Raw genomic sequence first — 25555 nt, forward strand, 5'->3', positions numbered from 1 at the left:
CTCTTTCAGTCTGTCACTTCTGCTCTCTGCCTTGTTTTGACAGTGAGTGTTTTGTTCTGAATGTATGAGTGATGGTGGTAACAAGAGAACTGATACCCGTTCCCTTCACCCGATCTCAGTAATCCTCCTTCCCTAAAGCCCCTTCACCCTCTGATTTGATGTGTTGATGTTTGTGGGCTATATTTAGCCACATGTCTCACTTGGGTCGGCTTAATAAGGGTTACGTCCAGCAGCGGATGGCTGGGATTCTTGTGCCACAACACAGAAAGAAGAGCCTGAACAGGAATCACATACACACCGACATGTACACTGAATGATCATGTGACTGAAACGTTTTCAAAGCATATTTATATACGATACACATCTGAAAATAAACTAACTAAAACATCTAAAATAAACACATCTGAATATAAGAGCAGGGCATTTTCTGTCAGAGTGCATAGAAAACAAAATGTAAAAAAAAAAAAAAGTCTAGTTTGCATTTGTGTAAAGTGTACATTTAATTTTGAAAAGCATTCTTAAATAGTATTTACAGTTAGTTTATTGTATATAATAATTGACATATATTACAAAGTATTAATTAATTGTTAAAAAAATATTTTTTAGGAAGTCACACTACTTGTCTTGTTTTAAAAGGTCACATCGTATGGTATTTTCAGACTAACCAAAATTTACTGATACTCCAATTTTAGGACAGACCTATTACAGATCCTGTTTGCATTTTTTAGATTCGGGGACCCCAAATTTGATCTTATATTATTATTATCATTTTGTTTGTTTCTATTAGGTTTCATTACTACATCGTGCTATCTGTTATAGTACTGTATTCATTTATATATTGTATTTAACTCAAATACATATTAATAATTTTAATGAAATTTGTTTATATTGTATTCTAATATTTATTAATTTCAATCAGTTTGAGTGGCTTATTTATTTTTACATTTTTACTGGTTGGTTATTATATTTTAATACATTTTATCTTATTTTTATTAATTACAGTAGCATTCATAGATTATACTTAAAGTATTACTTTTTAATGAAACAAATAAACAAAGGGTTAACGAATAAACTGTTTTATTCATTTTAAATTATTTTCATTTTATTCATTTAATTATTTTTAATTACTTGTCCTTTATTTTTTTAACCATTCTTTTATTTTTTCCCTGCAATGTAGACAGACCAATGATCCAATTGCAATGATCATTTTGATTGTATGATAGTATAATTAAAAGCAATCTATCATTTAAAAGCAACATGTTGTGCCTTTAAATTAGTTGCATGCAAATAAACTGCATAATACATTTTTCAATAAGTGTTCAGTGAGTGTTGTTGCATCATAACACACATACATAGAGCAGCCAGTACACTGAAGGCTGAAGACTGACATAAATCCACCTTTTCCACTAAAACAGGCTCCGCAGGGTCAGACCCCTGGTCAGAAACCCTGACCCACATACAGCCACAATTGAGAAACCAAACACTGCGTGTCATTGTTTAAAAAAAGAGAAGGCAACAACAATCAGCAATTGTGTCACGCAGCCTCTTACAAAATGATCCCACAATCCACTCCCACACGTCACTGTGTCCATGGCACATGTGTATACACCTTTCACACACTCCGTTGCTAACATACAGTGCAAATCTCAATGACTATCATTTATTTTGTATATAATTAATTATTATTATGCGATGCATTTTTAACAAGAACTATAAGTGAAAAACTCCTTATATTAAATGTGCATTATTACTATAAACAGCGTTCCTTTTATAAGTAAAATAGGCCAAAATTAAAAAGTTAATCACAACGAAATATTAAAAAAGAGGGATAAATCCAATATTTCATCCTTTCGTATTTACTAAAAAATTAATAAGCAAAAAGGAGGGATTGCCACTAGTCAAGTAATACTCATACTGTAGCAGGGCAACAACAACAAAATCAGGTTTAGAATATGAGAAATTAAATTTAATTTGAAAGATTTTAAAATTAGCTTTGAATCATGAATTAACACATTTAGGACCTCTTCAGTAGTTTCCCTTGAACTATGCCAAAGCGCGATTGTTCCCCCTGTCCTCTCCCCTGATGGCCTGCACTCACACTGCATTTTGCCTTCCGAGCCGGAGCAAGCTTACGTCATCGATGATGAAACTGTTCAGTTTAACGGGAAGAGAAGCACTCTCGATAAGCACAGTGGACATTGCTTTAGCTATGTTGCTTTAGTCCTTTGGGATGCATTGACACAGTCAAATATTTTGGCAAACAGATTCACAACTTTTGACGCTCATTATTTATCATAAAAGTCCTCGTGCTGCACGTATTAGGAGGTTGGCTGAAAGTGCAGCTGACGTGCAGCGAAGGGGTTTGTATCTTTAATAAACTATGACAGTTTGCATTTATTGAACAGTAACAATGATTAATAAACCCATAAGAAGCAGTCTCTTAATAGTGACGTCGCATCTTCAGTTTCGGGCTCTTTCGCACTTTGCACTCACACTGCAAGCGTACCATGCCAAAGCCCAAACAAACTGTGTTCTAGCACACCTCTTCCAAACCGGGCCAGAGCCAGCCAACTGAACCACGCCTGGGCCCGATTTTGAGCACTCACACATATCAAACGAACCAGGAAACATGCCAGGGCATGGTTTGGATTAGTGTGAGTGCACCAATGTTACTAACCAAGCCCTGTATATAGCCTGTCATCCTAATATATATATATATATATATATATATAAATTTTTTTTGGACTTGGAGTTGGATGAAGGGACCAAGGCTACTTACTCTTCTACCACAGTTTAAAGAATTTATCTTTCTGGCAGCAAATAAGATTTAAGAGTTCTTTGGTCCATCCTGCTTAGTATTAATTCACACCATGATTTATTCACTATACCCTCAGTACCTTAAGAAGATCTCAACCTCTCTGTGCATGAAACTTTTCAAAATCAGTCTGTGATTTTTCTCAAGGGGGTCTTATATCAGGATTCTTCACCTTAGCAAAGTCTCTGAGAATCTGACACTGTGTACTTCTGGAGACTCAAGTAGGCTGCAGTTCTGATTTATACATCATTTATTAATGCATAACTACTATTCATTTTGTATTCAATAATAATGATGTAGTGGAATTGGCAATATATGAAAAGAATATCGACCTGCATAATAGTTATGCACACACTGTAACTGCTTCTGACATCCATAAACATTACAAAGGGATACTAACATACAAAAGTGCGACCATGGAACACAAAACCAGCCCAAAACCATTTAGTTTTAAACACTACCTGAAAGCTAAATAAAAGATTTTGGTGTATGATTTGTTAGAATATGACAATAGTTGACTCATATATTTGAAAATGTTAAATCTGAGGCTTGAAAAAAAATCTAAATATTGAGAAAATAGACTTTAAAGCTTTCAAAATAAAGTGCTTATGTAAATTACTGATCAAAAATTGTGTATTTATATGATATGTATACAGTTGAAGTCAAAATTATTAGCCCCCATTTTAATTTTTTCTTCTTTTTTAAATATTTCACAAATGATGTTTAACAGAGCAAGGAAATTTTCACAGTATGTCTGATAAGATTTTGTCTTGTAGGAAAAAGTCTTATTTGTTTTATTTCGGGTAGAATAAAAGCAGTGTTAAATTTCTTAAAAAACATTTTTGGGACAAAATTATTAGCCCCTTTAAGCTATTTTTTTTCGATAGTGTACAGAACAAACCATCGTTATACAATAACCTGCCTAATTACCATAACCTGCCTAGTTAACCTTATTAACCTAGTTAAGCCTTTAAATGTCTCTTTAAGCTGTATAGAAGTGTCTTGAAAAAATATCAAGTCAAATATTATTTACTGTCATCATGGCAAAGATAAAATAAATTAGTTATTAGAAATAGGTTTTTAAAACTATTATGCTTAGAAATGTGCTGAAACAATCTTCCCCCCATAAAACAGAAATTGGGGAAAAAATAAACAGGGGTGCTAATAATTCAGAGGGGCTAATAATTCTGATATATATATATATATATATATATATATATATATATATATATATATATATATATATATATATATATATCGAAAATATATATATATATATATATATATATATATATATATATATATATATATATATATATATATATATATATCGAAAATAACAGAAAATCTATATTTTTTGAATATATTTTTGGCTATTCCCAACACTTTTGCTGTGCAATTAAAGACTGATTTTGTGGTCCAGGGTCACAAATGGCATCTTTCCCTCAAAGCACACATTCCTCCTCCCACTCTCACACATGAAACCCCAAAACAATCAAGCACTAAACGCATGAACATGACACTAAACAAAGCATGAAACGTCCCTGGACCTCAAACCAACTCTGACCAGATGTGTTGTTGAAGAGACAGAAACAAAAGCATTCCTCTCATTCACTGCCACTGAACACGCACAAACACACAGACCGCACAGCCATTCATGTGCACGCACAGCGACACTCAAAACACTTACACATACAAGTGGACTGTCTCAGGCAGGCTCCATTGTTGTTTCGTGTAGTTTTCAGCAGGGCCTGGTGTCTGAAGAGCACAGCAGAACCCGTTCCCTCAGTCTCCAGCCCCCCTCCCCAAATGAACAACACACAGCGTACACCGTCCACTCGCCTCTGCGCTCTGAGACACAGTCGTGATGTCATAATAAAGAGGCGGAGATAGACACAAACCACGTCCACTGGGCCGCGCTATTGGTTGAGGATGAATGCACAGGTTTAACTCTTCCCACACGCTCTGCTGTGATTGGCAGTCCAGTGTTATCTTCCTAAAGGCATGGATTGCCTAAGAGAGAAACAATGCCTGACAGACTTGGGCGGGTTGGGAAAAGGAGAGGATTTAGGTTGAAATGCCTGCTTTTTTAGTTGTATTGAGAGTGTTTGAGAGCGTATGATGGACTTAACAGTAATGCTCATGTTAAATAAGTTTGGTTGAAAAGGTCTTTGAGTAGTTTTCAGTTAACTGTGCACCTGCTTCTATAGGAAAAAGCTGTTTAAATGCAAATAAGTCACACAAAGTGCTTTCAGGTTTGTGAGAGATTTTAATGTTATAGCAAAAACGTCTGAATCAATGTTAATCTTGGTTTAGCTCCGGACATTGCCCTGCTTTTGCATGCTTGCGAAATGACCGACATATTAAGTCTTAAAACAATCACTGAGTATGATGGTTATATAAGAGATGATGTCATTACATCTGGGTGGAGGGACTGCAGATTGTAGGATTGGGATGAATATGGAGGGTTAAGTTTGGTATTATTGGTGGTATTACTTCTACTCTGGTCAAATGTATTTAATAATACAGCAAAAATCACTACACGTGGCAAAGTTTAATGCATAATTGTATTCGTTTGGAATTGGTCTGTTAAATTAGTTTATTATTTTTATGAATGTTTTTGTTTAGTCATTTTTTGTCACATATACACATACATATTTTACTTTATGTTTTAGTGTCAGTTGTTGTTCAGCTAAATGAAAAAGATAAATATTTATTTGACAGCTGTAACACATTTTTATATATTTAATATTTCTGAATTAAAATTGAATATACTTCAGTATGCAAACACAATTTCAGTTCTATATACAGTATGTAGCTTCAGTTAATTAGCTGAAAATAAAACACATGATTTCATAGCAGTAGATATATTACAATATTAAAATGTTATTATATAACAGGGGTGCCTAAATTTGAAGTGCCATATGCCAACTTGATTGGCCAAAGGTAAATATAGTTGCCATGGGTAATTTCCTAATTTATTTAAAAATATTTATAAATAAGTAGAAAACATTGCTTTATATTAGTTAATACAGGATCATTTTTTTTTCATTTTATATTGAACTTATTACAGTAAAAACAATCTCATTTGTAACAGAATAGTTACACTAGTTTTTGACTTGATTTTCTCACCAATGTCTTCTGCATCTCTATCCGTTAAGTGACATAAAATAAATATGATATATTTACAACGTTTAACATTTCATTTCAGTTTGTTTTTTTGTAGAGGATGCCCTTCCAGCTGCAACCCATCTCTGGGAAACATCCATACACACTCATACACTACGGACAATTTAGCCTACTCAATTCACCTGTACCGCATGTCTTTGGACTGTGGGGGAAACCAGAGCACCCGGGGAGAACATGCAAATTCCACACAGAAATGCCAACTGACACGGCCGAGGCTCGAACCAGCGATCTCAAATATCATCACTTCTGACTGACGCCAGTAGTTCAATTATATTCTCAACAAGTCAAGACAACAGGTTTAAGTTAACCTAACTACAGTAGAAACTTAACAGGTCAGCCTTCGACGCCTACACTCTCAGAAAAAAAGGTACAGTGAAGGTACAATTTTGTTCCTAGAGGGAACAAAATATATAATTGTACCTTTAAAGGTCCCATATTGGTCCTAAGGGTACAATTTTGTACTCAAATGGGCTATAAAGGTACAAATGTCCAGATTTAGGTTTGAAAGGTACATTTTTGTACCTTTTATAGCACATTTGGATACAAAATTGTACCGTAAAGGACCAATTTGTAACCTTTAAAGGTACAATTATATATTTTGTTTCCCTATAGGAACAAAATTGCACCCTCAGCTCATGATAAGATCAAGACACTATATAACACTAATTTAAATGCATTAATACTAAACATTAATACTAAAATACATAATTTATAAATATAATAAATAAATAAATTGATTGAATTAAATATTTTAATAATTACAATTTTTTCATGTATTTAAATTAAAAAAATTCTCAAAATCGTTAATAATTTAATTTATAATTGAATGTAATTTTAATCATTAAAAACGTAAATACTGGTCTTTGCTTACTGTTTAAGACCCTCTATAGTATATGGGATGTAGAATAGCATCTTCATACAGGTGGTGATGTTGCTGTCTCTTTAAGAATTTGGCTTGTTGAGACGTTATAATAGTGTTTGTTACTGAGGCGGGCGGTCGGTCGAGTATGCTGGCTGTTTACACAGAACTTCGCACGCTTTTCAAAGAAAAGTCTATTTTGGTGTCCACACTTTTCAGGTAAGAATGTATTAAAGATATATTTTCAGTCTCATTTTTACATGTGAAGCCGTGTTCTGTTGATTTTGTCTGACTCTCGGTCTCGGCTTTCCCCCGCTTTAAGTGCTCCGGGCTGGCTGGTGTACGTTGGCCTGCAGGATGGAGTTTGCTAAGATGTCTGCAGCTTATTAAAGAAGTTAATACAATATGATATCGAAGTCACCGAGGGACATAACGTTATAGAAGGTGAGTATTATATGCTGTTAGTTTTCTCGGTGTAAAAGCTCCCTTTATCGCCTAACGTTACGTTACGTATTCGCGCCTAATATCTTACGTAACTGCTTTATTAATAAGTGTTGCCACGGCGGAATATAATCGCAACACAGATAGCAAAATACACTCGGTCCAGCTGCGGCTAACGTTAGATTCTCGCCTGCCCGAGTCCGTCTGCTGTATCGTTAACGTTATTCGGGCCAGATGCGGCGGCAGAAGCGAGCCGACGCTGCCGGTGTTACACCAAATTCTGCGACCGTCGTATTCTGTGACTCTAGTAGGCGCTGTTCTCACTGTTTAACTTAAACTCGCTCCCACAGGCGGACTGGATACGCAAAAATCCATGCTATTGTGGGGAAAATAATATAGAAGTGGAAAAAGAAAGGGGAAACAATTACCTTGTTCCTGGGTAACCTTCTTTTAAAATAAGATGGCAATCTCAAAACACTTATTCCTTAATTACAGATTCAGTGACACGTGTGACCGGAGGTATCACATGTGTTTGAGCCTGACCCCATGAAGCCCCTACAACTGGGCAGAATGTTAATCCCATACCCTGTCTTTATGTTAATAGTTTTCAAGTAATTGTTAAGTTAAATGTTATCTTAGATTTAACCTTTTTGAAAATATACACATAAAAAACATTTCATTTTAAATTAAAGTATGCACTTTACTTATTTTAATTTGTGTGCGTTCTATTAACCAGTATTTTACACACACATTCCACATTTACTTTAATACTTTTCTTTTTAATTTAAAAGCCAATTAAGAAATTCTATAAACATATTTAGGGAAACATTTAAAAGGGATCAACAGTAATCTACATAACTGCTTACAGGGGAAAAAAGGCTAAAACAAACTAGACTAATTACACAGATAGATAGATAGATAGATAGATAGATAGATAGATAGATAGATAGATAGATAGATAGATAGATAGATAGATAGATAGATAGATAGATAGATAGATAGAATCTACCGCTGTATTGGTCATATTATAGTAAAATGCTTTCTTTGATAGGCTGTTAAATATATGTAAACTTAACATCTATATATTAAAGGCAAGAAAAATAATAGTAAACAGAGAACGATGAAATATATTGACGCGCTCATATAATGTGTACGGGCGCCGAGCGCGTTCACGTGAGAGTATGTACGCTTTTTGCGTGTCCAGTCCGCCTGTGGGAGCGAGTTTAAGTTAAACAGTGAGAACAGCGCCTACTAGAGTCACAGAATACGACGGTCGCAGAATTTGGTGTAACACCGTAACCGTGCACCGGAATCGGGCCGTGAGTAATGTGCGGTGTGGCCCGGAGCTGGCGCGACTAAAGTCTTCATATACCTTGATATAAAACCTTTTGTTATTAATACTGGAATTTGTAATTATCGATAATGTTTTATATTTTGAGGCCATTTTCTAGCCACGGTTGACCGAGGAAATGTAATTTTAGACGGTTATATACACCGCCATTTTGTGAAGAAAAATCACAATTTTGTCACCGGCAAAGCGACTGATTATGTAAACGTGGCTAGTTACAAACGTGGCGTGTGTATGCTTGTACATATCTTCGTTTCAGTGTCTAAGTTATATTAATGTTGAGGAGTGTCCACAAACTCTCATGTCCAGAATTGTTGGTGCTATACTATCGTTTAACGTTATACTTATGTTAATGTAGAATAATTATTAACATACCACGTTGTATAAATCGACGTTTTAAGTTATACTTTGTTCTTTAATGTAATAATTTGTCTTATTTGTTCTGAAACTGGTAACTTACCTTGAGCTATTTTACCTATTTTATTAATATCTCAAAATAAATAAATAGTTATTGCTTTATCTTATTGCTTTCCAGAAGTTTATGAAGTTTCCAATTGTCTTTCAGGACAAGATTGAACAACAGAATGCAGCCTAACAGCATCAGAGCAATGAAGGCATGTCATATGAAAGCATGGCTCAGTTACAAGATGTAAGTATGTCTGTCTCATTATCTATACCATGGTTTAATGGCTTGCATACTATTTTCAATTTGTAGGTTTTTACTTACAAACAACAATAAATGTACACCCACGTGTTTAAAATTATTTTCTAGGTATTCATCGAAAGATGAGAGATCAACTGAAGAATTCTAAGGACCTGACTCTAAGGTACTCTTTCTAAACTTTCTCCACTTCATTAATATTATTAAATTCTAGCTTTAGATGAATTCCTTCATATTTGTTTGTATGCCACATCTTACTGTATGTTCCAGGAATTGATTTTACAGCAACACTTCTCATGTTGCCAGCCTTGTTAAGCGAGACACTTCAACATTTCGTTGTGCTCAGGTGCGCATGTTGTTTTCTGTTTAGTATATGCTGTAATAAATGCATTTTATAATGCTTGATATTCTTTATATTAGTATGACGCAGTGGGTAGTGCTGTCACCTTACAGCAAGAAGGTCGCTGGTTCGAGCCTCGGCTGGGTCAGTTGGCATTTGTGTGAGGAGTTTGTATATTCTTCCAGTGTTCGTGAGGGTTTCCTCCAAGTGCTCCGGTTTCCCCACAAGTCCAAAGACATACGCTATAGCTGAATTTGGTAAGCTTATTTGTCTGTAGTGTATAAATGTGTGTGTGAATAAGTGTGTCTGGATGTTTCATAATACTGGGTTGCAGCTAGAAGGGCATCTGCTGCATAAAACATATGCTGGATAAGTTGGTGGTTCATTCCACTGTGGCGACCCCAGATTAATAAAGGGACTGAGCCGAAAAGAAATTGAATGAATGAATGAAATTTATATTAGTCTTTTAATCTGTGATACTTTTTTTTTTTTTTTTTTTATCAGTGAATATTAATTATTTCACTTTCTATGCATGTTGATTTTCTCTTCATCAGTGATAGAGTGACTGATATTAAAGTAATTATTGCTTTGTCATTTACAGTGAATCATCTTCACCACATCCAACAGTTCAAGTACAGGAGGAGGTCACCGACTGGACAACTGTGTTAACAAGATGAGTCACGGCAGTCTTGAGAGTTGATGGGATTGCGATTGGCCGGGCTGATGATGTGGACGAATATACATTTTTGACATATCCATCTTATTAGAAGATCACCTTGATGTTTCTGCAGTGGAATGTTTTGAATGAACGGTAGACGGTGACAACCCTCGATCTACTCCAGTTACCAAAGTGATCAACCTTGTTTTTTGTTTCTCTACATGCTCTTGGGATAATCGCAATCATCAAGTTAATCCAGCACACTGCTCTCATTCATGCATAAAGCAAATTTTTAAATAACTTGTGGTCCTAATGACTATCAAAGAACATTTTCCAATTATAAGTGCCTTACATGTCATGTTTATCAAAAGCATAAACACATATTGTGTTACAACAAATTACAACTCCACTTGAGGATGATGAGGAGTAATCTACTGATGTTGAGAAAGAGGCTACTGATGTTTTTGGTTTTCTGCACTGTTGAAGCAATTTATAGAGAAAGTTTGCCTTCATTCTGAAATACAGAGAAAATTTTGATGACAAATTATTTATTATGACTGAGTATTCTGACTAAAGACAAATACTTTGGACTTTATAAAGTGCAGTACTTAATGTAGCCTGTGTAATGTTTTTATAAATCTTAAACAGTATTCTTGTGGTCTTTGTATTAAGGGTAGATTATATACTGTACAGTGAGTGAACAATTTTTATTTGTTATCTAAATTGTTCTTTTTACTGTTTTACATGTCTGCTTTATACTTGCTGTGTAATTTTATTTCTTGACACATTCAGTTGTAAGTTGTAATGAAATATTTCTACATTAATAAATAAAAATGGACATCTGCGAACTGAAATGTTTTATTTATTTATTTGTGCATGCAGTCACCAATGGATCAAAATGCCTGGGTCAGTACCCTGAAAATGCTATATAATATAAAAAGGTACATTTTTGTACCTTCGGTGGGGGTACAAAATTGTCCCTTAAAGGGTACAAATGTAGAAGGTACAATTTTGTACCTTTAAATAGAGGTACAAATTTGTACCCTTAAGGGTACCACCCCAGTGACGGGCCATTTGTACCCTAAAAGGTACAATTTTGTACCTTTTTTTCTGAGAGTGTAGACTGCAGCTCTACACATGAAGTTTGTCAACTGGTAAAGTTTGTTCCTCATCAAAATAAGTTTGTTCCCCGTCTCAAAAACAAAAACTTTTTTCCCATTTGAAATATATTTTATTTTAACATTTTAAATATTTTGAGACAGTAAACATGTCAGGCTAAATAACTAAAATAAATCCTTGACTTCATTAGTTTCAAAAACACAATTTTCCTTAAAACTTTAGGGATCTTTGGATATCTTTCTTTTCTTTAGATATAAAGTAAGCCATTTTCTAGGTATAAGGCATGATTGGATGTTGGTTTCTAAGAGATTTGTTTTTCAGATGTTTCCTGAATCAACGGCTGACCAGTAGCTGGGAGTCATTTTCTGCTGGAGATACTATTGCCCTATAAAAAACTCAATAAAATAGTTAAATAAAAAATATATAATTACCCTAGAAATAGTATTTCAGAACATTTTAACGGTTTAAAGGGGTTTAATGGTTAAAAGGGGTTTGACTTTTCAAAATTGTGGTAAACTCTACAACCGGTTATCGTCCTATGCCTAGTCGCCACTGGCTTGCTTGGTTTAGGACTTGTGCAGCTGTGCATCGATGCATTTGCTTTTCAGTGTTTGGAATTTCAGCCGTGAAATTTAAACTACACTGAACTAAACTAAACTGAACTAACCTAAACTAAACTGAACTGAACTGAACTGAACTGAACTAAACTAAACTTCAACTCTGAAAACTGGACTAACAGTTTCAATTTACTACAACTTCTATGTTAATCTGCTTTGACACAATCTACATTGTAAAAACACTATAGAAATAAACATAATGTAAATTTAATTAATAAAATTTGTTGTTTCACTTTAATCATTCAAACATACAGTTGAAGTCAAGATTATCAGCCCTCCTGTGATTTTTTTTTTCCAAATATTTCCTAAATGATGTTTAACAGAGCAAAAAAAAATTTCACAGTATTTATTTTTTGAGAAAGTCTTATTTGTTTTATTTGAGCTAGAATATTTTTTTTAACCATTTTAAGATCAATTTTATTAGACCCCTTAAGCAATATATATAATTTTTGATAGTCTACAGAACAAACCATTGTTATGCAATGACGTACTTAATTACCCTAACTTGCCTAGTTAACCTAAACTAGTTAAGCCTTTAAATGTCACTTGTATGGAAGTGTCTTGAAAAATATCTAGTCAAATATTATTTACTGTCATCTTGTCAAAGATAAAATAAATCAGTTATTAGAAATGAGTTATTAAAACTATTCTTTAGAAATGTGTTGAAAAAAATCTTCCTTCCTTGTGGAAATTTTGGAACAGAATATACAGGGGGGTTAATAACTCAGGAGGGCTAATGAGTCTGACTTCAATTGTATGAACTTTTTAAAGTTTAATCTAATGCCATTTAAAATTACTTGTAAGCTTAACTCAATTAGCTTTAACATTTTAGACAAACACTATTTATTTTCTTCCATTGCAATTGAACAGTATTAAAGATCTTTATATATTATGATAACATATGAAGCACATAACACAAACAGTGAAGGGTAAGGAAGGCTTTCTGATGACTGCATTAATTAATCTTTACATAAAGTGTAATTAGATGCTGCGTCTGGTCTGCTTTGCTCAGATGGAGGCCTCGGGCTGTGCTCAGTTATGTAATCCAGTATGTCAGAGCGATTGCGGAGAGGAGAGGGAGATTTACTCCTGCCGCAGGACACATGACTCAACAGAAGGCTAGCAGGACACCGCAGGGCGCAGGACAGACAGAGAAGATCCCGCTTTCTACCCCGTCACCATCTTATATTTGTCATTACTTTGATTTTTGCGTTTATTTTTGTCTTGAGGAGTTTTACAGCTTTATCGCCCTTGAGGATTTTTCTTCTTGTTTAGTGGTTGCTGTTTTATAGCTCAGGCTATACAATACAGATTATAAATCAGAGTCAACACATTTTCACCCAGTTTTTCTGTGCATGAACTTTGTTGCAGATGTTGCAGAGTCCTAAAAATAGGTTTGGAGAAATAAAAATAGAAATAATCATTTTATAAAGTCATTTAATTTGGTTTAGGGACAAAGAAAAGATGAATAGAGCAATTAACCCCATTCTTTAAGAGATTATCCAGATTCACATAACAATAAAAAATATTTATTATTACAATAAAAAAGTAATACTTTAAAGTAATAATTTTTCAAGAACATTTTTCCTTTTTTTAACAATGATAAATCAGACAACTGACATGATATATTCTATTTTATTCTATTCCATTTGTACTTATTGTGAGTAACATAATAATAAAATTAATACTACTACTACTAATAATAACAACAATCCCATTCTATAAGTGATTATTCTGATTAACATTATAATAATAAAATATTCAATATTATAATAATAAAAAAGTACTAGCTTAAAGGGTCCCACTTTATATTAAGTGGCCTTAATATGTACTTACATAGGAACTAATAGTTTGTTACACTGCATTTATTGTGTAAATACATGTATTTACTGTGTACTTATTCTTGATTAAATACATGTATGTAATTACATCTGTAATTAACTTTGTAATTACATTTGTAAATACACTGTCGACCATCCCTTACACCTTAACCCACCCTTAAACCTACCCATGCCACTAAACCTGTCCATGACCCAACCTCAATCCCAACTCAAAAGCACCACAAGTGTTCTCAAATACATTATAAACACAGTTAGTACATTGTATTTATTTTTTTTATGTAAGTACATAGTAGTTAAAGACACTTAATATAAAGTGGGACCGCTTAAAGTAATCATTTTTCAAGAGCATTTACATGTATACCTTTATGACATTTTACCTTTATTTATACCAACTGACCTGATATATATTCTATTCTATTCTATTCTATTCTATTCTATTCTATTCTATTCTATTCTATTCTATTCTATTCTATTCTATTCTATTCTTACTTATTGAGTAGCATAATAATAATGATTATAACAATATTAATAACAATAAGGTTAAAAAAGTGTCTAGGCATGGACATTTTAAAGCATAGTTTTAGTTTAGTATTATATACAATTCCAGAATGTCATTTTTAGCTCACTAAAATAAATGCACATGCATACTTTCCACACCAATAAATGAGCCTGTGATAATTATAGAAAAATACTGTAAATTAATCCAGAAAGATATACAATATTACAATGTTATTCAATATAACATTTATTTTGATTTTTATTATAATTTTAAAATTGTAATATTATAACAGCAATCAAAATAATGATCAAATGACAATGTTGTAATACACCTATAGTCTATAGCAAACTATAGAAAAATACAGAAAATAAAATGGGACATTTCAGTTCCATCAATATAGCAATATATATCCAACAATATATTTACTTAAATTTTATAATAATTCTAACATTGCAATATTATGAAAGCAATTGAAATAATTAAATGACAATGTTATATTATACCAAATATTGTAGAAATAAAGAAAAATACTGAAAATGTAAATCTAAAAAAATGAAATTTTAGTTCAGTCATCACATGTACTATTACAATATTTTAATGTTTTCCACATAATATATATTTATTTTGTCAGAATTTTGACATGCTAATATTAGAGCAATCAATATAATAATTAATTGACAATATTGTATCATACCAATAGTTGCACAATTTATCAAAAAATACAGAAAATTAATCCAGAAAGGGAAAATTTAGTTCAGTCATAACATGTATTATTATTATGATAATTCAATGTTATTCTATATAAAATTATTTTAATTGTTATTATAATTTTAAAATTGTAATATTATAAGAGAAATTGAAATAATGATTAAATGACGATGTTATATTACATACAGTAAATAGTTTTATATTAGTTATATAACATATAATAGTAATAGTTTTATAGCAAATTATTAAAAAATGCAGAAAATTATTATAGAAAGTAAAATTTCAGTTGTCATTATTATTACATATTATTACAATATTACGATGTTATTCTATATAATCTTCGTTTTTATTTTTATTATAATTTTAAAATTGTAATATTATAACAGCAAACAAAGTAATGATTAAACGACAATGTTTTATTATAGCGATAGTTTTATAGATAATAGTTTTATAGCAAATACTGACAATTAATTTAAAAAGTGAAATTCCAATTCAGCCTTACATGTATTCTTTAAATGAATGATTCTGTATCTTAAGACAAGACTGTATATATGATGACGTTCTCCCAGTGTGAGATGGGCTCTTGGCCTGGTCCTGACAGTAGATCATGAATAGGTCATCCAATCATATCCCAATCTCTCTCTCTCTCTCTCTCTCTCTCTCTCTCTCTCCCCCCCCGCACTCTCTGGACTGTAGAAATATTCCTGTAGGGAATGCATGCATAGCTGGTTGCATGAGATGGTCCAGAAATAATCTGATCCTTCAAATAACTACTGTTTATGTGTGTGCTTTCAAAGGAGATGCTTAAGAACACTTAATGCCTGAAGCAAACAAACAATACCAACAAACAGGTCAAAACTTTTTAGTTTAATCAAGTACTTGCTGTATGTAAAGTGTAGTGTTTTAACAAAAGCTACTGCACATGTGCTTCTGCCTCTGGTGCTTCAGAGTTTTATGATGTGTTTACAGTTTAGGTGTATAAATAATGCAGGAGAGTGTCCTCATTCTGCGGTTCAGGGCTGAACGAGTGTTTTCTGAATAGTGAATAGAGGACCAGACCCCGGAGAGTTCAGAAAGGGATGCGGTTTTGAAGGGCCATGATGACGCATCCATCGCAAATAACCAGAGCAAACACAGAATATTAAAACACCTCTGAAGGCTATAGAAGATATGTTAAATTAGGATATTGTGTTATGCAAAGGGAATCTGATTTTTCTTTGTGTTTTTATAGTGTGGTCTTTATTTTTGTGTAATGTTTTCTTGAAGAGCGTGGCTGTGGTACTTTTAACATACCTGTTATATCAATGGCTTTGTGGCACAGAATTAAACAAAATTACAACTTTTTGTCCCACTTTATATTAAGTGTCCCTAACTACTATGTACTTACATCAAAAAAATAAATACAATGTACTTACTGTGTTTATAATGTATTTGAGAACACTTGTGGTGCTTTTGAGTAAGGATAGAGGTTGGGTTATGGACAGGTTTGGTGGCATGGGTAGGTTTAAGGGTAGGTTAAGGTGTAAGGGATGGTCAACAGTGTATTTACAGTGTATTTACAGTGTATTTACAGTGTATTTACAAATGTAATTACAAAATTTAATTACAGATGTAGTTACATGCATGTATTTAATCATGCTTAAGTACACAGTAAATACATGTATTTACACAATAACCACATTGTAACAAACTATATTTTCTAGCTACAAAGTCTGAGTTTGTCGCAGGTTATAGTTATTAATAATTCAATTCAAAGTTTACTTCTTGCTGTTTATTTATTTTTTATTTTTTTGCAGTTTTCTGAGCTTATGGGCCCTATCAATCACCCGGCGCAAGATGTGTTTGGCATGATTTGTTGCTATTTTCAGACCAGCGCAACAGTAATTTTTTTGTTTTGCAGCTCTTTGTTTAAATAGCAAGTCTATTTGTGTGTTGGTCTTTAAAGGAGGCATGTTAAGGCACATTGTTGTTTTGAGGAACTAAAATAGACTGTGCCATTGGCCACCTAAAAGCTGGTCCAGCACAGAGCGCGTTATGCACCTGTGCAGATCCAAACACTTGCACATTGCTTAATACACACAGGATGTACAGCAATACACACATGTAGAAGTATAGAAACTACTGCCTTCATGCCTTCTTTACCTCGAGGTAGTTTTTTTTTCAATTTATTCATGACAAATTGCATTTGTGTAATGTTATTATTATTATTTATTATATGCATATTTATATTTGCTTTGATTAAAAAAAGCTTAGATTTAAGCATAAGAATAGAGATAGAATTTTTTGAGCACACTTTATTATTGTTCATTTATTAATTTTCTGGCAATTAGAACTGAATTTAGAAATAGTTTGAAAACAAATCTTTGCGTTTAAGAAACAAAATTAAATATGTAGGCTAACAGATGTCTTCAGTGAAGTGTGCACTACTCTGTTTCCTTATCCACAAAAGTAAAGGAGTAAAGTAATGAGTAAAAGTAAAGTAAAGGGAAAGTAAAGAGGCCGAATGGAGGAAGTTTGTTCCTTATCCTCACGCTGCAGATGGTCTGGTTAACTGTTTTCTCGTTAGTGAAGCATTCAGTTTTTCCACTTATACAAAGTCTGTCATGTAAATAGCGAATGCGTCATGGCGCAACACAACTGACTCTTGATAGGAATGGGAGATGAGACTCTGATTAGTTTAATGCATGTCTTGCTCAAAACACCCCCCTAAGCGATTAAGAGAATAAGCACAACCCTGTTAGACCATACACCACTGAGCAAACTGTATTTTTCCATCCTTAAAATAGCAAAAGTGGATTCGGACATGCCCTTAATGCTTTTGCACCCTGTGCTTTAAGCAGGTCGCACATCAGAAGCACCACTCGGCGACGCGATGCGACGCGCAACGCCACGCAACGCCATGCATTTTAGAATTCTAAACACAGGTTTCTATCAGGGTACACACACCAGCACCGCAATTCGGCAGCTGTCGGTGGCGCCCAACTATGACGCAGTTCATATTTCAGCCGCGCCACAGAGCGCCATCTAATTAGTTTCATGTTAAATATCATGCGAATGTGCGCGTCTGGTGTGTGATACTTTATACTGTCATGTGCGCGCTGTGTCGCGGCGCCGAGCTGCGCTTCTGGTGTGCGACCTGCTGTGCACCTAGATCATTAAAATAGAGCTCTATATTTCACAATTTTGGCTTTTCAACTCAGATTATCATTTTCATTAAGCAATTCTATTTTTTTTTTGTCCCAGAAATGAAAGTTTGTATTGTAAAAAGTGAGTTAACCTGTTAAAAATATTCAGTAAATGGAATATGTGCATAATTATAAAGATTAGCACTTCATTTTAATGTACAATTTCTGTTATTACCATACTTTAACTAAGGCTATTAGCTCAATAAACGAGTAATTATCTAGTTGCAATAGTGGCTTTAATTATTGGCAAGGATTAGCGATGTAGAATAATATCGTACTTTATAACAGTTAAATAGTTAATAACATTGAATTGTGAAAAACAAAATTGTTACCAAATTAAGTCAACTAAATAGTTCCAAGTTACTCATTTTTTTAAAGTAAAATCATTCAATCGCTTTAAAAGCAATGGGCTTATTCACTTCTTAAAGTAAAGTCAACTAATGGATTTCTATAATGTATACACTCACTCAAAAAGACAAAATTGTAATACTGACTAGTGGTGTGAGACTGGCAATACATGCTCATCGGTAATATGTGCCCTAGGCAACAAATAGAAAGAAAAAATGGGGAAAGAGACTTGGTTACTTTAAGTTAAAACTTTTAGCATGTGATTATAAAGCAGGTAGAGTTAACTGACTTGAATTAACAGAATTCTATATTACCAGAAATAATCATCATCTATAGTTCACCATCAGAGTGTCATCATGAAGGTCTATGAAGCAGAAGCATGTTTTTGTGTGCAGAAGCATGTTTTTCAGGCTATCCTGAACCTTCATTAACTCATTCTTGTCTACATTTCTCCTTTGCTCTCAGAAATGCTCACATAATAATGCAACAATAGTCAATAGTGTCTCCAAACAAACTAAGAGGGCTAATTCCCCTTTAGAAACCCTCAAAACCTACAGAAATAACACAACACTCATACCTCCAGAGAATAATTCAGATTCAGATTAAACTCCTAAAGCCTGTGAAGAAGATGACTTGAGAACGACTGTTTTAAAGAGGATGTGCAAGTTGTCATCCTTCTTTTATCACATTACAGTACGCTTGATCATCATCAAACACACACACACACACACACACACACACACACACACACACACACACACACACACACACACATGGCAAACACACACACGGCAAACACATCCATGCCACTGAGACTCTCTTTTCGCTTGCTGATTTTGTCTTCAAAAGGAAAAAGATCCCTTTCAAAATCAATTTTTCAAAAATTTGGATGTCAGGCGATGTAAAAATGTATTTTACTGATAAAAGTCAGGGAAATTTACTAAGTGGTTTTGCCAGTTATCCAATATTTATTTAGTTGTCTGTTTTAAAAGAGACCAATATTCAATATTTACACTATTTTTTTGTGAAAAATTTGTAGGCAAACTTGATGCGATTTGCACTACAGTTAAAACACTTCATTTCTTTTAAATAGAGACATTTTACAAATCACCAAAAATAAATATTTGAGCTTGACCATTTTTTAATCCATCCAGCCAATCTCAGGGTCTAGCTGGAGCACTTTTAGCTTAGCTTAGCTTAGCACAAATCATTAAATCAGATTAGACCATTAGCATCTTCCTCAAAAATTACCATAAGAGTTTCAATAATCTTCCTATTTAAATCTTAAATATTCTGTAGTTACATCATGTACTAAGATTGATAGAAAATGAAAAATTGCCATTTTCAAGGTCATTGTTCTGACACCGCTACATTTTGCAAAACAAATGCGAGACAAATTTGCTTAAGTTGGTGCTAAAAATGAGACAGCCTTCCTCTAATTCAAATACTAGAGCTTGTCACAATGCTAAGCTTGTTTGATTTTGTTTTATTTATTTTTTTGTTTAATTGTTTTGTTTAATTATGACTGTTGTAGGTTGATTTGGATAAAAGTAATCAGTGTTTTTTTTCAGCCATGTTTTATCAATATAGCAAGTTCAGACAGTGATCTCTTTTCACCCTCTCTTTTGTCAATCACACCACTAGTGTAAGGCACATACGAATGTCTGCATAATAAACTTATATATACACTCCTAAGAATATACAGTTGAAGTCAGAATTATTACCCCCCCTTAGATTTTTTTTCTTTTTTGAATATTTCCCAAATGACATTTAACAGAGCAAGGACATTTTCACAGTACATATATACATATGTACGCACACACACACACACACACACATACATACATACATATATATATATATATATATATATATATATATATATATATATATATATATATATATATATATATATATATATATATATATATATATATATAATACGTGGCTTAAACCATTATGTACTTACATTAAAAATAAATGCAATGTACTTGTGTTTATATTGTACCAACAGTATTGGTAAGGTTAGGGACAGGATTGTTGGTATAGGTAGGTTTAAGGATGGGTTAAGGTGTAATGGATGGGTCAACAGTGTTTTCTGTAATTTTCTGTAATTACGAGTGTAATTACAGAAAATAATTACAAATGTAATAACATGCAGGTACTTTATGTACCTGCATGTAATTGCACTCATAATTGTACTGTTGACCCATCCATTACACCTTACATTAAGCATTTTTTAAATCAAGTAATAATTATGTAACAAGTGCATTAATTAATTTAAATGCAAGTACATAGTAGTTAAAACCACTTAATATAAAGTAGGAACAAAGACTTGTAATAGACATTGATTGTTCGTTTAAAACTATTAACATTTAAAAAACATTTTCATTCCACAAAAGGTTTATTATTATTTATTATTAATACGTTCTTTACACCTCACTTCAAAATGTTTCTTTTAAGAACTATTCAAAGGTTCTTTGGAAAATCAATAATGATCTTTCTATGGCATAACTGTGGAAATTCGGAGAAAACTGTGCTATAGATTACGGTTTAAAGTCAGTTTGATCATACATTCATAATCTTTGTTACTCATCCTTCATATTATGCTGAAATGTGCTATAAATACAAACAGACATCTAAAGCTATGCGTCAAAGTAAGCTAAAATAATAACTGCCAGCATTAACTGACACTGATTATGTTGGGCTTTAAGCACAAAAGTCGTCCTTTTGAATAGGAACAAAGATGCACATTTTTCTGAAGCACAAGAATCGGCTTTAAAATAGAAACTTGTTAGCGTTTGTATTGTGATGATAAATGTCACTAACCTGTTCGTATCCGAACTGGTATGACAACATGGGTCTCTACAAAACCACCCGGAATGAGCTAAACTGGTTCTGTTGACCGAATTAATGACTTCACAAATGAATCACACCCAGCAGACAAAACACAACACAAAGAGACTGTTCTCCCATTCACACACACTAACAAAATCACACGAGAACACCCTGAAGGAGAATGGAGTAACCCAGCAAGCAGTTATGTGTTTAACAGACATCTAATAGACTTCAAAACATAGATGTCTTGCCTAAAACAAGGCTAAATTTGGGTTGTCATTAAAAATCAAATGGCAATAGTACTGAAATAGCCTCAAGAAGGAAAGACTACCTGAGTGAAGTCTGTCTAATCTGTCTATTTGACGACTAGTCTATTTTTGGACTGTTTGTATGTCTATTAGATGTCACAAAATTGCTTGGTGCAAATGATCAAACAGACGGCCCTAAAAAATGGGCTATGTGTCACTGGCAAGGTCTTGAATGTGATTCTACAGTCTAAATAGCACATAAATACATACACACAGGCATACAGTACATGAACAATGGCCATAGATGGCAATTCACGTCACTAAACTAAAGAAGAGACATCTGTCAGCTGAGCTCCATCTCGCTGCCCCTCCATCCATCATAATCTCCAACCGAAGGACGTCAAACGCCATTTGTGAACATGACAATCCCCATCTGACCTCCTTGTATCAATCAAGAGGAATTTCTGCTGTCAAATCTACAGCAAAATCATACTGGGAAAGGTTTTTATATGGTTTTGTGACATGAGAAAAAGCCTTGCCTTATATATCACCTCGCACTTACGTTTACATTTGGATTTCCAAGCCATACTTCACTTTGAAGGAGACTTCGAGTACAAATTTCAGTGGTCATTTTCTGGAGTCATTACGTCACTATTCTTGTAAGTTCCTCTTTGTAACTTCAACACACAAACATAATGAATGCGAAGTAGAATTTACTTGCTTCTTAAAGCACTTTCTCACCCATAAAATTGATAGTGAGAGGATTAGAACATATGGATCATCTTTTTTCTCCTAAAACACATCAACAGCTAAATCAGTGTGGAAATTCCTGTTATAAAAAATTTGCAAATATCATTCATCCATTAATTTTCCTTTGGCTTAGTCCCTTATTTATCAGGGGTCATCACAACGGAATGAACCGCCAACTATTTCGGCATATGATTTATGCAGTGGATGCCCTTCCAGCTGCATCCCAGTACAAGGAAATATCAATACACTCACATTCACACATGCACTCATACACTATGATATAGTTTACCTATAGCGCATGTCTTTGGACTGTGGGGGAAAACAGAGCACCCGAAGAAAACCTACATGAACATGGGGAGTACATGCAAACTCCATAAAGAAATGCAAACGGTACCAGCCGGGACTCGACAGTGACCTTCTAACTGACAGTGCAAACCACTGCGCCACAGTAAATATTAAAGTATGAGAAATTTTAAGCAAAATGAGAGATAAAATATTTATTATTTGCATCACTGACTGTTTGTTAATGTGTAAGAAATGACCTATAATGACGTCTCTGTATCTCAGCTATATCTTTTAGACAGCAAGTACTCGAGGGGGTGAAATAGTGAAAAATAGCAAATGGAGACTGTGGTTTCCTACTGAAACAAAATTCCTAAATTAATTAAATTCTCTAAATTATATGACTATGGCATCACTCCTACTGCAGTCTCATCACTTGTCCTGCTGTGTATAATTGTATCAGTCTAATTGTAAAAGATGTTAGAATCTGCCCTATTTAACTAAACCTAAAACTATTAAAAATAGGATCTATAAGATAAAATTAAATATTTTTAGATAACAAAATAAGCTTCTTCTGGCAACTAACAAGATTAACTAGAAATGCAGTTAAGTTCCAAAATTGCCAAATTAAAAATAAAAAGCTTAAAAAAAAAACATTTTAGCCAACCGTCAACTTTATTAAATGAAATGAGTTTACAGTAGTTAACTCAAAATTGACAGAAAGTTCATTCTACTCATTTGAAAGGAGTTTTGAACTCAGTGTTGAAGATAATGTGTCAATTAAATACCTCATTACTTAAATGTAGTAAGTTCACAGTACTCATATAGATTAGTTTAACTCAAATGGTTTGTAGCAATCGGTTTCCTTAAATGGTTTGAGTTGCCTTAACTTATTGGGTTTTACAGTACTCAGATGGTTTGAATTTTCTTTATTTACTGGGTTTTACTGTGCTCAGATTGCTTTGTTTACTCAAATGAATTAAGTTCACAGTACTCATTAGGATTAGCATTTGAACTTAAATGTTTTTTTTTTTTTGCAATCGGTCTCCTCAAATGGTTTGAGTTACCTTAACTTATTAGGTTTTACAGTGCACTGTAAAAATGTAGGGTTTCACACAATTCTTTCATGTTGACCCAACACAAATCGATTAAGTTAACTTAACACCTGTAACAAATTTATATGGATTGAACATAAAAAATTAAGTTGTCCTAATGAAATCTCAAGAATTGTTGTTTCAGCTCATTTTAATTAAGTATTTTAAACAAGCAAAACAATTTTTTTGAGTGTTGTAATTGAAGAGCTCAGTCGTAAATGCCTCTTAATGCCATCTGAAATGTTCTTTTAAAATGAGAGTTTTTTTTCCCTCTGGCTCCTTCGTGTTGGTTCAGTAATTTCACATTGATGCCGATTAATGAGCTCCTTCCATTGTTTTTAAAGTCAAATAACTGAACATAAACATAGCAAGCAGAGAAAATGCTAATTTTAGAATATTTCAGAAGGCACTCAAGAGTTTTTTTTTGCATCTGAACTCTTCAATTATAAGTAATCTATAAGTAATTTAAGATAAACGTCTATGATAGTGTACTGATACTACTGAAAGCTGAACAAATAGACAAATGAATCATATCTAAGAATGTTAATTAAATTGATCTATAAATAGAGATCAACCTGTGATCAATATAATTTCCCGCTTGGCAAACATCAAAGCTAATTAACATAATCAGCAAATCTATTTAACACATCAACAGTCGTTTTGAACTAATGTCTACTAAAAAAAAGCACTATAATGAGCGTCACAATGTCCTTCCACTGCTTACACTCTTGTATTGCCATGATTCAATTATGCTTGGCTGCCTGTGTGGATGATTACAAAAGCTGTATACCTTTAACATAATGCCACTGTACTAGGTCACTGTACATTTAAGCAAAAAAAAAAAAAAACTAAGTGGTTTTATTCATGTTAGATCATTAAGATGTATCTCACATCTTCAAACGCTCCATAAAAAATCAAGATCGTTTTAAGCCACATTTGGGTAATATATGGGGAAATACAAATGAATAAACAACATTTTATGTTGGTTGGTACATAAACAAAACCCAGCAGCATTATTTAGAGTGAAAAGACACACTCATAACCAATCTACATATTAGAATGTACATGTTTTCAGAGCAAAGTAAAGCAGAAGACATTAGGAGTCAACAATCCCTGGCGAACACACATGTCATACTAAACAGCAAACACATACACACACATGCACACGCACTGTTATTATTTTACGTAAGCGCAGAAAGGCTGGCGGGGTGTTTGTGCTCATGTCTGTTTGTGCATGTGTGTGCGCGTGTGTCAGAGATGGCCAGCTAATGGAAAGGGAGAGGCCAGACACTGCGGTCAATTATTCATCACCACAGTCCTGCGTGGTAAAACTCAACACGTATGAGATGGATGGAGGGAAGACAGAAAGAGGCTGTACTCACGTGAGATACAGGGATGAAAAAAATGGAAAGAGGAAAAACACGGACAGGTCTCAGCGATGCATCCGGACCTATCCCACTTTAAAGACCCTCATCGCAAAGGAGAAGAAGAAGAAACGGTGAGGATAAAGTCCAGAAAGCAGGAGAAAGAGAAGCAGACAGGAAAGAAGCAGAAGCAGCAGAAGGGTGTGAGCATTGTATATTGTGTGTGTGTGTGAGGATGAAGGAGGAGGGGAAGGGAGGATAGTGGAAGGCAATTGGCTGAGAGGAAGAGAGGTGGGGATGAGCTCAGCCAATAAAGACGCAAGGCTAAAGGAAAATGGGAGAGAGAAAATA

At 33.7% G+C, this 25555-nt stretch overlaps 1 protein-coding gene and 1 long non-coding RNA gene across 13 annotated transcripts in view; one reads left to right on the top strand and one right to left on the bottom strand.

The window, feature by feature from the left end:
* trim3b (tripartite motif containing 3b) overlaps positions 1-25555 on the bottom strand; it is a 63881-nt gene that overhangs the window by 28673 nt on the left and 9653 nt on the right. For 2 of the 12 annotated variants that reach the window (XM_087269522.2, XM_087269520.2), the window contains exon 1: positions 4512-4627. The gene's annotated coding sequence lies outside the window, so the exon portion shown is untranslated. 12 annotated transcript variants of the gene reach the window in all.
* On the top strand, positions 6974-11165 carry LOC147842094 (uncharacterized). The gene is made up of 7 exons (XR_015501167.1): positions 6974-7082; positions 7186-7307; positions 9218-9301; positions 9425-9479; positions 9584-9659; positions 9734-9910; positions 10255-11165. It is a non-coding gene; the product is annotated as an uncharacterized LOC147842094 (long non-coding RNA).

The sequence above is a fragment of the Danio rerio genome, chromosome 10 (assembly GCF_052040795.2).
Source record: "Danio rerio strain M-AB ecotype USA chromosome 10, GRCz13ab, whole genome shotgun sequence".
NCBI lineage: Eukaryota > Metazoa > Chordata > Actinopteri > Cypriniformes > Danionidae > Danio > Danio rerio.